We start from the raw sequence: 13,449 nt of genomic DNA on the forward strand, positions 1-13,449 counted from the left end.
ACTGAAAACGCATAAATAACACCAAAAACTTCACACACAAATACACGTGCTCTTATGACAGAATCAGTAGTTCTCAGGTCAATCCGCTAGAGAGAGCTCTAATAGCTGTCCCTCGATATCTCGCTGAGTGTCGCGTATTGTATAAAAAATAATTAAGTAAATAACTTTTTGAATACGACGACAATAATATAGATCACATAAGCTACAGATTTAAATTACTTCTCAACGAATAACGCGAAGTCTAAGTCTACAATAGTGCGCGTGAATGAGTACGTGATCTCTTACAACCAGTCAGTAACCAGAATCAAATCTTTGATTTCTGGTTTTTTGATAAATGTGGGGGCAAAGGCGGGCTAGTGATTGGGAACACGTCTAAGACAGCGGTCGATCGACCCCAGAGAGGAAACCGAAGCCATTACCCCAACTGTCTAAAATACAGTGAAGACTCTGTCGGTTTGTTTGAAAGAAGGTCGTTGACCCATGCTGTGCGGGTAGCCTACCCCACAGGCGCTACCTCCATTTTCAGTTCTACTCTTGAACAACTTTTCTTACTGATATCGTATTTCTTCTGAATCATTTCCTGGACATTGTCGCTTTTCAGAATTACTTAGTTCATATTTTCTCATTCGCCATATTTCAAATATTTGCTTCTAAGTTTTTGAGGCCATCCATCATCCATGACACCTACTCAGCTGTTATCTAATTTGTTCCTATTTGTTGCTCTGCTCCTCTCACTTCCTCGCTACTCTATCATTGAAAGTTATATTCATTTACTATTCAGTAAAAAATCTCCGCACCGAGCTCGATAGCTGCAGTCGCTTAAGTGCGGCCAGTATCCAGTATTCGGGAGATAGTAGGTTCGAATTCCACTGTCGGCAGCCCTGAAAATGGTTTTCCGTGGTTTCCCATTTTCACACCAGGCAAATGCTGGGGCTGTACCTTAATTAAGGCCACGGCCGCGTCCTTCCCACTCCTAGTCCTTTCCTGTCCCATCGTCGCCATAAGACCTACCTGTGTCGGTGCGACGTAAAACAACTAGCAAAAAAAAAAAAATCTCCGCCATAGTGAGACTCGAAATCCAGTGTTCAGCATTCATACTCCACTGCGTTACCCCAAGACCATACATTACTAACAGACGTCATTGATATACTGGGAAATGAAGTTCTAAAGAGATGGGAGCGAAAAGGATCCATCCACTCAAGTGTAAGTACTATGAATTTGATTTAGTAGGCAGAATGCAGTAAAAATATATATTTCTTCCTTTTAATCAGGGCCTTTCCCTTGGACTCAGAGAGAGATCCCACCTTTACCGCCTCAAGAGCAGTGTCCTGGAGCGTGAGACTTTGGGTCGGGAGATACAACTTGGAAGGAGGACCAGTTACTCACCCAGGCGACCTTACCTGTTATGGTGAACAGGTGCCTTGTGGGGGCATGGGAAGATCGGAAGGGATAGACAAGAAAGAGGGAAGGAAGCGGCCGTGGCCTTTTGTTAGGTACCATCCCGGCATTTGCCTGGAAGGAGAGTGGAAAACCACGGAAAACCCGTTCGAGGATGGCTGAGGAGGGAACTGAAATCCCCTCTACTCAGTTGACATCCCGAGGCTGAGTGGATCCCGTTCCAGTCCTCGTACAACTTACCGGTATCAAATATCGTGGCAGAACCGGGAATCGAACGCGGCCCTCCTCAGTGGTTTTCCGTGGATTCCCACTTCTCCTCCAGGCAAATACCGGGGTGGTATCTAACTTAAGGCCACGGCCGCTTCCTTCCCACTCCCTGGAGGGTAAGGAGATTAATAATAATAATAATAATAATAATAATAATAATAATGGCGGCAAAACTAAAAACAGAACATCTATAAGTAAATTACAGCGTGTCATTGACCTAACCAGGGCGTGGAGGTTAGCGTGCTGGAAGGTCAATGGATTGACGTCTGACTGGACTCGCATCAATAACAGCAACAGTTTTTTAACACCTCGCATTCTATGCTAGAGTGGAGAGAAAAGAGGACTTCATTAAGATAAGTTCTATATTTCAGGTTCCTATGTATTTAAACAGAGATAAACATACATGCTTATACATTTCTAAATATTTGAGTGTGATTTGATAGTTCTTTCAAGAATGAAACACGTCCTTCTATTTTAACTTGCATACTGGACAATTTTTGTTAGTGACTTTGTGTGATGAACGTGATTGATATCTTCCTTTGTACAAAGACTTCACATGTCATACGGACAGGATTTCGTGAATATGTGTTCTTAGAGTGAACATAGCGCCTCGACCCTGAAAAAATGGTCACTAATATTCCTTAGGTTTTAAATACATTTGTGTAGGTATATAAACCTAAAACACTAACTGTGTAAGTTACTTTGTGCTCAGTTTCCCTTCATCCTGTTCCGTTCCCATTAAAGTTGTAGGTTCGTGGTTGGGAGAATTGCTTATGCAAGTGTGACAATCTTGGTAAATATAGGTAATTTATTCGTTACGAAATAATTACCAGCCACAGTTTTTATTCACTTGTATTCCACAATGCGTTTCAGAGCACATACTGTACTCTATTGTAACATAGAGGAGGGTTCGATTCCCACCTCAGCCATCCTCGAAGTGGCTTTTCCATTGTTTCCCACTTCTTCTCCAAGCAAATGCCGGAATTGTACCTAACTTAAGGCCATGGCCGTTTCCTTCCCTCTTCCTAGTTTAACCCTTCCAATCTTCCCATCCCTCCACAAAGCCCCTATTCAGCATAGCAGGCGAGGGCGCCTACACATTTCTAGAGTTCCCATAATGTTCAATTTTAACCATTTCGGAAGTATCTGTAAAACAGTTCTTGTATATTTAATGCTTAAGGTTATTCTGTACAGAGTAATAAATAACTTACAGGAGTGTGAGTAACTGCAAAATGATCTCGATAATGTTGTGAGATGGACAGTACGCAATGGCATGATGATAAACGGGGTTAAAAGTCACGTTGTGAGTTTCATAAATAGGAAAAGTCCTCTCAGTTTTAATTACTGCGTTGATGGGGTGAAAGCTCCATATGGGGCTCACTGTAAGTAGCTAGGTGTTAATATAAGAAAATCTTCATTGGGGTAATCACTAAATGGGATTTAAATAAAGGGAACGGATCTCTGCACATGGTTATGAGGGTATTTAGGGGTTGCAGTAAGGACGTAAAGTAGAGGGCATATAAGTCTCTGGTAAGACCCCCAACTAGAGTATGGTTCCAGGATTACTTGATTCAAGAACTGGAAAAAATCCAAAGAAAAGCAGCTCGATTTGTTCAGGGTGATTTCCGACAAAAGAGTAGCGTTAAAAAAATGTTGCAAAGTTTGGGCTGGGAAGACTTGGGAGAAACGAGACGAGCTGCTCGACTAAGTGGTACGCTCCGAGCTGTCAGTGGAGAGATGGCATGGAATGACTTTAGGAGGTTAATACGTTTGAGCGGTGTCTTTAAAAGTAGGAAAGATCACAGTATGAAGATAAAGTTGGAATTAAAGAGGACAATTTGGGGCAAATATTCGTTTCTAGGAAGGCAGGGTAGGGATTGGAATAACTTACCAAGGGAGCTGTTCAATAAATTTCCAATTTCTTTGCATGCATTTAAGAAAAGGCTAGGAAAACAACTGATAGGGAATCTTCCACCAGGGTGACTGTCCTAAATGTAGATCAGTAGTGATTGATTGATTGATTGATTGATTGATTGATTGATTGATTGATTGATTGATTGATTGATTGATTGATTGATTGATTGATTGATTGATTGATTGATTGATTGAGACCTCCGGCTTTGCTTTTCACGGATGGACGTTTTCTTAACTCCTCTTGGAGAAGGTTCTTGTGATGCTGTGCAGGTCCTTACTGTCACGTTTGTATGCAGCTCCCATGGCTTTCTCTGAAAGTTCATTTATCAATAGCCGGTGGCCTCTTCGTGCACATTTCTTCACCTCTCTGTTGATATCGCTGTATTGTTTGCTGGAGCAACTGTTGATCTCAGATTTCTTAGACCTTCTAAATTTAATAATGACCCAGGTACTTTCAGACACCCATTCCATTTGTCGTTCTCGATAGCCTAGCACTGCTTCGCATGTATCAAACAAAACATTCTTTGTCTTATCCCACACTGTTTCGATGTCTGAATCTGGTTGAGGAGTTGGTGCCTAGAAGAGATTCTCGAGTTCTTCCCTTTTTTTTTTTTTTTTTTTGGTATCATTTTTTAGTTTCCTGATGCCGAATTTTCTGTCGAGTTTTCCAATTTTTCTATGAGCTGCCCTTATTTTTAACTGGAACTTTGCAAGCATAATGTGGTGATCACTATAGACATCCGCTCCTTGTTGCTCATGTGAGTTGATGAGTGCCGGAACATTCTGCTTATGGCAGTGTGATCTATCTGGTTTCCGGTACTGTGGTCGGGAGGTACCAAAGAAATTTTATGTCTACCTTTATGAGGAAATAGAGTGCCTCCTATAACCGAGCCTTAATTTGAACATAACTTGGTGAGCATTTCTCCTTTTTTATTCTTTTCCACAAGTCCATAATCACCCTTCACTTTCTCTAATCCCTAAATCCAACTCTGGCGTTCAGATCACCCATAACTATGGGTAATATCCTTCTTACTTGTTCCCTTAATGGTTTCATCGTGATAAGACATGGAAGTTTAATATTCGTATAACCTATTTTTATTGTGAACTAATAATACATTAACTAATCAATCATACTGATGGAAACATAGCACTACCGGTACTTACGCTGAAATCTAATAACTTCAAAAGTTTAGTATGTATCATCAGATAATGCAATTGTGCTGACTCCCACCTAAAATTGCCGCACTATGTGGCTAATAATTAGTGTAGCTCTAGACTCCGATATGATAGCACAAAGTGTGAGGTATCGTTTGATTTACCCAATGGGTCCTACACGGATATGGCATGAAAGGGAATATTTGAGAAAATTATTGTGCGATGAATTGCGAAAAGACTTTCTTTCGTAAAATGTCACGATATATGAAAACTAAATGGTTTTTAAATGATCTAAAATGCAATCTAGAGGATAGAGAGGCTTTTCAGAATTCCAAAAAGTCCAAAATCACTGAGGCCAAGCGCCAAAGTCTTACCAGGAGCATCTCAAATGTAAGGTGTCCGAACGTCGTTGAGGCGAGTTCCGCGCTGCTGGAACCCCAACGGAGCATATCTACTGCCACAAAGTAAAAAATGATTCGGCTCTCATGGTTCTGTAGATGTAAACATGTTTGGAATTAAGCAATAAAAGGTCAACAATAACTTTGAAACCCATACGAACTATAGTGCGTATTTACTTCAAACGAGAGTTTGGGTTTGATATAGTATTTACCTCTCACTCGCACTCGTATGTCCTTGCAATTAGCTTTGGCCATTTCTACCCCCGGTAATTTGTCTATTCCCCGATAATCAAAAGTGATAAATCTAATAACATGATTGCATGGGGTTATAGAGAATATTCCACTCTTTCTGACGATGTCAAAGGTAAAGCCAAAAATAATTTACACAAGGTCTATTTTTCACAATTGCTATACTATGTTTTGGCGTGAATCTATATTTTTGCAGATAAATAACTTAATCACGCGATGGATAAGGAATCAATGATCAAAACAGACAAATATATTTTTCATATTATCTCTGATGTTGATAAATACTACGCTCTTTTCCTGAACAATAAATGTTTACATTCATTCAATCAATCAATCAATCAATCAATCAATCAATCAATCAATCAATCAATCAATCAATCAATCAATCAATCAATCAATCAATCAATCAATCAATCAATCAATCAATCAATCAATCAATCAATCAATCAATCAATCAATCAACCAACCAACCAATCAATCAATCAATCAATCACAACTGATCTGCATTTAGGGCAGTCGCCCAGGTGGCAGATTCCCTATCTGTTGTTTTCCTAGCTTTTTCTGAAATGATCGCAAAGAAATTGGAAAATTATTGAACATTTCCCTTGGTAAGTTATTCCAATCCCTAACTCCCCTTTCTATAAACGAATATTTTCCCTAATTTGTCCTCTTGAATTCCAACTTTATCTTCATATTGTGATCTCTCCTGCTTTTAAAGACACCACTCAAACATTCGTCTACTGATGTCCGCCCACGCCATCTCTCCACTGACAGCTCGTAACATACCACTTAATCGAGCAGCTCGTCTCCTTTCTCCCAAATCTTCCCAGCCCAAAATTTGCAACATATTTGTAACGCTACTCTTTTGTCGGAAATCACCCATAACATTTTTTTGCTAGTTGTTTTACGTCGCGCTGACACACATAGGCCTTATGGCGACGATGGGATAGGAAAGGGCTAGGAGTGGGAAGGAAGCGGCCGTGGCCTTAATTAAGGTACAGCCTGGTGTGAAAATGGGAAACCACGGAAAACCATCTTCAGGGCTACCGACAGTGGGGTTTGAACCTACTATCTCCCGAATACTGGATACTGGCCGCACTTAAGCGACTGCAGCTATCGAGCTCGGTCACCCAGAACAAATCGAGCTGCTTTTCTTTGGATTTTTTTTTTCAGTTCTTCAATCAGGTAATCCTGGTGAGGGTCCCATACACTGGAACCATACTCTAGTTTGGGTCTTACCAGAGACTTATATGCCCTCTCCTTTACATCCCCTTTACAACCACTAAATACCCTCATAACCATGTGCAGAGATCTGTACCCTTTATTAACAATCATATTTATGTGAATATCCCAATGAAGGTCTTTTCTTATATTAACACCTAGGTAATTACAATGATCCCCAAAAGGAACCTTCACCCCACCAACGCAGTAATTAAAACTGAGAGGACTTTTCCTATTTGTGAAACTCACAACCTGACTTTTAACCCCGTTTATCATCATACCATTGCCCACCGTCCATCTCACAACACTATCGAGGTCACCCTGCAGCCGCTCACAATCTTGTAACTTATGTATTACTCTTTACAGAATAACATCATCCGCAAACAGCCTTATCTCTGATTCCACTTCTTTACACATATCATTAATATATATAAGAAAACATAAAGGAATTCCCCTCTTAATTATTACAGGGTCAGGTAAAGCTTCGCCTATTCTAATTCTCTGAGTTCTCTTTTCTAGAAATACAGCCACCCATTCAGTCACTCTTTTTTCTAGTCCAATTTCACTCATTTTTGCCAGCAGTCTTCCATGATCTACCTTATCAAATGCCTTAGATAGGCTAATTGCAATACAGTCCATTTGGCCTCCTGAATCCAGGATATCAGCTATATCTTTCTGAAATCCTACAAGCTGAGCTTCAGTCGAATAACCTTTCCTAAACCCAAACTGCCTTCTGTCAAACCAGTTATTAATTTCGCAAACACGTCTAATATAATCAGAAAGAATGTTTTCCCAAAGCTTACATACAATGCATGTCAAACTGACTGGCCTATAATTTTCAGCTTTGTGTCTATCACCCTTTCCTTTATACACAGGGGCTACTATAGCAACTCTCCATTCATTTGGTATAGCTCCTTCGACCAAACAATAATCAAATAAGTATTTCAGATATGGTACTATATCCCAACCCATTGCCTTTAGTATATCCCCAGAAATCTTATCAATTCCAGTTGCTTTTCTAGTTTTCAACTTTTGTATCTTACTATAAATGTCATTGTTATCATAGGTCAATTTTAATACTTAGTATTACTCACATCCCCTATCTCGACATTATCCTTGTAACCAACATAGGAAGAAAATGAAGTACTACTTGAAAATTCTGAGGTGGTAGTACAGAAAGTTCAGGTAGGGAGTAACCTATGACACTGATTGTACGTTGGTTACTAAGCGGAAGAAATCTTTATTTATGTCTGAAATAGTTTTAAAAACAAGCCAGAGATCTGAATCAGATAGCATTTATAAGTTACCGCACATCCGCCCAGCGCTGCATGTCACAGTCCTAACTTTGTTGAAAGATCGATGCTGAAAAGCGGACGCAACAGATAAGTAGCAGAAATATCAGACATTTCCAAACTCTTGCTGTGGGCAGTCTTAAAATACCATTTCTGTTTACTAAAGTTTACTAGAGTGTGTCTATGAAAATGTGTGGGCCTCTTTCTTGTCTTCCGATTGCGTTTGATGAGAGAGGGTGGGGTTGGGGGGGAAGGGTTCCGTATTAGGTATTTTAATTCGACAATACCTATCAAGGGGTACGTGTTTCACGGAAAAACTTTCGGTCGCGTCCCCGACACAGCCCCGTTCGTTCTTTTTTTTTTTTTGTTATCACCATTCATAATCCACAACCTACCTCTAACACGAACTGTTTAGTACTAATTTATAGAACTAGTGACAGTGTGAAAAAGACTAACTATATGATAATGAAAAAAACAGGTCAGAAAGAAATCCCACACAGTAAAGTATATGTGCACAATACTGAAGTAAAACTAATGAGTACTGTCAAATATCTTGGGTTGGCAATTGACAGAAACTTGAACTGGACAGACCACGTTGAATATTTGTAGCTAAAAAAGATCACACCTGTTGCAGGAATTTTGAGGAAACTTAGGCATCTTATTCCACAACATCTTCCAAAATAGATCTACTACTCTTTAGTTCATAGTCACCTACAGTATTTGATTGTTAACTGGATGAGCTGTAAGAAGTCCGACTTGAGTGAGCTAATGGTAGTACAGAATAGAGCTGTTAGAAATATACTTAGTCTTCCGTACTTAACGTCAATCAAATATCTATATCTAAGTGCTGAGATACCAACTCTAAGCATGAATACAGAATTCAGTGCAGATATACTCATGCATAAAATAAAACATAAATCAATACACCATAATACTACATTTATCCTGAACTCTGACAACCATTCATATACTGTAGCAATAGATACGCAAATGACTTTGCCTTGTACAACGTTCGTTCCTATAAATATGGTAAAAACAACTTGAAGTTCTCTGCAATCCAAATATTTAATAACATCCCTGTAGAGGTAAAAACAGTACCAAGATTGGCAACATTCAAACAAAGAGTTAAGCGCTACTTGTGGGAAAGGTACACAAAATATCAGTTGTCATTTAGTACGTTCCCCCAAACTATCTTGCAAAGTGTCCGTATCTATTCGTGTACCTCTGCCCGGCTCCATGGCTAAATGGTTAGCGTGCTGGCCTTTGGTCACAGGGTTCTCTGGTTCGATTCCCGGCAGGGTCGGGAATTTTAACCATAATTGACACGGGGGCTGGGTGTATGTGTCGTCTTCATCATCATTTCATCCTCGTCACGACGCGCAGGTCGCCTACGGGAATCAATTCAAAAGACCTGCACCTGGCGAGCCGAATTTGTCCTAGGACACTTCCGGCACTAAAAGCCATATGCCATTTCATTTCATGTACCTCTGCAACTCTTATGTAATGTAAAAGTAAATATTCCGTAAATACTATCAGAAATAACTCCTTGAAATCATATTGATGATGTACATCTATATAAATAAAATTGTAGGGGGTCCGCTGTCTGTAATTTCTTTTGTTTTGCCAATTTTTCAGATATTTATCCGTTTTAGGTCAACTCAAGACCGAATCGGTGGTTTTTACGTTTCGTGTCTGTTTGTCTGTTGGTCTGTTCCACCATCACGTCGAAACGGCTAGATAGATCTCAACCAAACTTCATATTTAGAGTATACTCATCCCGGGGAAGGTTTCGATATGCATATCATTTTAAAATCTTTGAATACACGGGGAGTTTATAGGAAAACCAGAATGGTTTTTCCACCATCACGTCGAAACGACTGGATAGATCTCAACCAAACTTCATATTTAGAGTATACTCATCCCGTGGAAGGTTTTCATATGCATATCATTTTAAAATTTTTGAATAGACGGGGGTTTATAGGAAAATCAGAATGGATTTTCCATCATCACGTCGAAACGGCTGGATAGATCTCAACCAAACTTCATATTTAGAGAATACTCATACCGGGGAAGGTTTCAATATGCATATCATTTTAAAATCCTTGAATAGACGGGGGGTTTATAGGAAAACCATTCTGGTTTTCCTCCATTTTCTCTTATACTATTGATTTTCTGTAAACTTCGTTTACCGTACGTGAAACGTCTATTCATTATAAACAACTTTCGTTATGTTCATAATTTACCTTACTCTTCACATGACGGAGAAATTTACAATTTTCCGCTGGTATCATGCTCTGCATTGAGTGACCGACAGACCGACAACGAACCTACAGGTTACCATGGCAACGTCTCTGACAGCATGCCAGCAGGGAAGTAACGTATTGCCATTTTCCTCATCATGCTTTTAAATTCGTGGTTGTTCCTTGGGTAGAAGGCAAGAGAGGCGTCAATCGGCCTATCTGCGGGATATTGGCGGAGTATCGTTGGATGTTATAACCGCCCTCGAATAGATTAAGTAATAACACCATTAGTCATCTTATTATTTGTTTACCTAGGAATCACTGGACCTAAATTTCTCCTCTGTTACCGCTTTATTATATCCATAACTCACACTAGCATAATTTATTGAGGGGCATTTGATTTTCCAATACATTAGCTTGGCATTTACATATTTGTCGTTATCCGGCTGTCCTCAGTTATAATCCATTTTCTATTACTTTCAACTTTCTTAACTGTATTATTTTCTTCCTTAATTACGCCGTATGTACGCGAGTGTTACAAACTACTAGATGTATTTCCACCAAGACTCACATTTAGAATACACCTGTCCTTGATAGGTTATAGGGCAAATATTGTTTCTAAATCCCTGAACTGACTGGGGGTTTATACGAAACCGAAACAGTGATTTTGCACTTCCACAAAATATACACAACCAACGTTAATTTAAATCTACCTGCCTTGGTAGAAATTAATTTCTAAACCATTTTTCTCATGTGCATCATTTCGATACGAGGATTAATAAGGGAGATATCATTAAGGGGCCGTTTTTCTGTACAAGTCTCATCGGACTAAACTCACGAGCGGGTGCGTGTAAAGCGTATTCCTTACAACTTGAAAACTAATGAAGACATTCGAACCAAAATTTATATTTAGCATCCACCTGTCCAAAGGTAGGTTTTAAACGTAAATAACATTTCATGTTCCGGAATGGACTGGCGGTTTATAGGGAACGGAAATGGTGATTTTACTCTTCCACAATATATACATAACAAGACCAACCTGACTGGAAATCGACCAAACGTGATGGAATTCCACCTCTAAACCCTTTTTTCATGTGCATTTGTCAGGAGGTTTAATAAAGGAGATATCATGAATGGTCAGTTTTGCAGGTTAAATCCAACGGACATAGCCCAAAAGGTGTTTTACATGGAGCAGATTCCTTATCTATATAAATCAAATCGTAACGACTGTGTGCCTCTACACTGACTATTTTGGCGAAATTTTCGTACAGCTTTCCGTTTAAGGGGTAATAATGACCATCTGCCTAATTTTTGGTTTAGTTTCCTGGAAGTCCTAATGTTTACCCGCCTCGCCCAAAATCCAGATTGCGGCATAATCTGCCAGAAGAAAAAGAAGATAATTGAAATTTGACAAAATTATACATTTAGCCTGTAACGAACGGAAAACATCCAAGATCATTAAATTTTTCACTTTTTATCCCCGAAGAATATCGAAATATGCAGGCAATTTTAATGATGGTGCAGACCTTCGGAAATTCCTATCACATAACAGATTGCACAATCTCCGTTCAATTTGGAATGATCTACAACCTTGGTCTTATGACTTTTTGCCGTATCTGTATCCCTTTTACGTTTGATTTTTCTCTATTAATCGATGTTAAGTCAATTTGGAAGTTTCACATGAATAATTCATACTTTCGATTACTTATATGAAATACAGAATCATCAAACTCTTTACGAAAATTGGCCCACCCAGCAGCCATATGTGAGTCAAATGCTATGTATGTAGCTGTCACATAATTATCCGAAAAGTAATGTAATGTGAGATAATCTTACAAAAACGTTATCCTGTTCCACGTTTCTAACTCAATCTGACCCAAGAATAGATAACATATCATAGGACCAGCCATTTAGGCCACTAAATCCGGCGTGTCTTATGGTATAATCCTTTGTCGATATGACGAACGTTTAGTAGCAGTTAATCTGTAAATGAAGGTCTTCAATATTGTAAACACGCATATACTTTCGTATGTCGATCTATATATATTCACTGATGTCGATTTGTAGCGATCGAGAAAGGGTGGGTCTGCTATTATAATCAGTACTCCCCACACCGACTTTGACTGGCAGTATGAAAGGGTTCCTTCTCCAACTCCTGTGTAACTATCATTAGTAAGGAAGGCCTGCGATTGTAATGAATAGTTTACTTCTCGATTTGACTTGCAGAAGGCAAGTGAGCATGCAGTTTTGTTTAAAACTCCCCTACCCGATTGTGTTTGGCAGTAGGCAAGGGTTCCCGCCATTATAAAGAAATGTCCTCATCTAAAATGTGACTGGCATTAGGCATAGTGGCCTACTATTTTGATGGAAACTCACCAACTTGGTGTGACCGGCAGTAATCTGGCTGGAAGTAGGAAAATGGGCCTGGCATTATAATGATAACCGCACAACTCAATTTCGAGTGATAGTAGGGTAATTGCCTGCCATTATAATAAAAACTCAACTGTAATCTGTCTGGAAGTAGGAAAGGGGGGCTGCCATTTTAACGAAAACTCCCCAAATCGATTCTGTCCGCGTAGTAGGCAATGGGGCCTGCAATTATAATGTAAACTTCCCAACTCGATTGTGAATGGCAGTAGGCAAGTGAGCCTGCCGTTATATCACAAATCCATAACAAACACTTTACATTGGAAACAACGTATGGGGACCTCCCCATGCTCTTTCTCGGATAACGCTAAGAGACATGCAATTTTAAAACAATCTTATTTACTGCATGTACACTATTAAATTCGATATTCGAATACAATGTAGAATACCGTAGCGAAGCACGGGTACATTCGCTAGTATGTAATATATAACTAGCTGATGTACCCGTGCTTCGCTACGGGATTCTCTGAAAGACTGTCTTTTGGTTTTCCTAACTGAAGTCAACATAGGTTACTACAAAGACGTTAGTAGAAATATAGCGATTAAAAACAATGTTATCATATAAAATAGCTACTCGATCAAATAAAACCCCAATATTTCCTCACTTTTAACGAACAGTACTGCGCCGCCGATCTAACAGTCCGAAGTTCCAGAGCTGGAATGACCAGGCCGCAGACAGCTGTGAACACTCCTCTGCCATTATTCCGTTAAATATGCACCCTGCTCATTCCAATCAGTGCCTCAGAGTAGGGATTGAACAGCTCGAATGCTATGATGAACCAGTGTGTTACGTACCAGTAGTATCAGAAAATTTATGAACCAGAGGAATGGCACGCTAAAGAAGAACTTTATCTAACTCCCCAGTTACTTCCTGCCGATATTCAGGTA

Source organism: Anabrus simplex, chromosome 1 (genome assembly GCF_040414725.1).
Source record: "Anabrus simplex isolate iqAnaSimp1 chromosome 1, ASM4041472v1, whole genome shotgun sequence".
Lineage (NCBI taxonomy): Eukaryota > Metazoa > Arthropoda > Insecta > Orthoptera > Tettigoniidae > Anabrus > Anabrus simplex.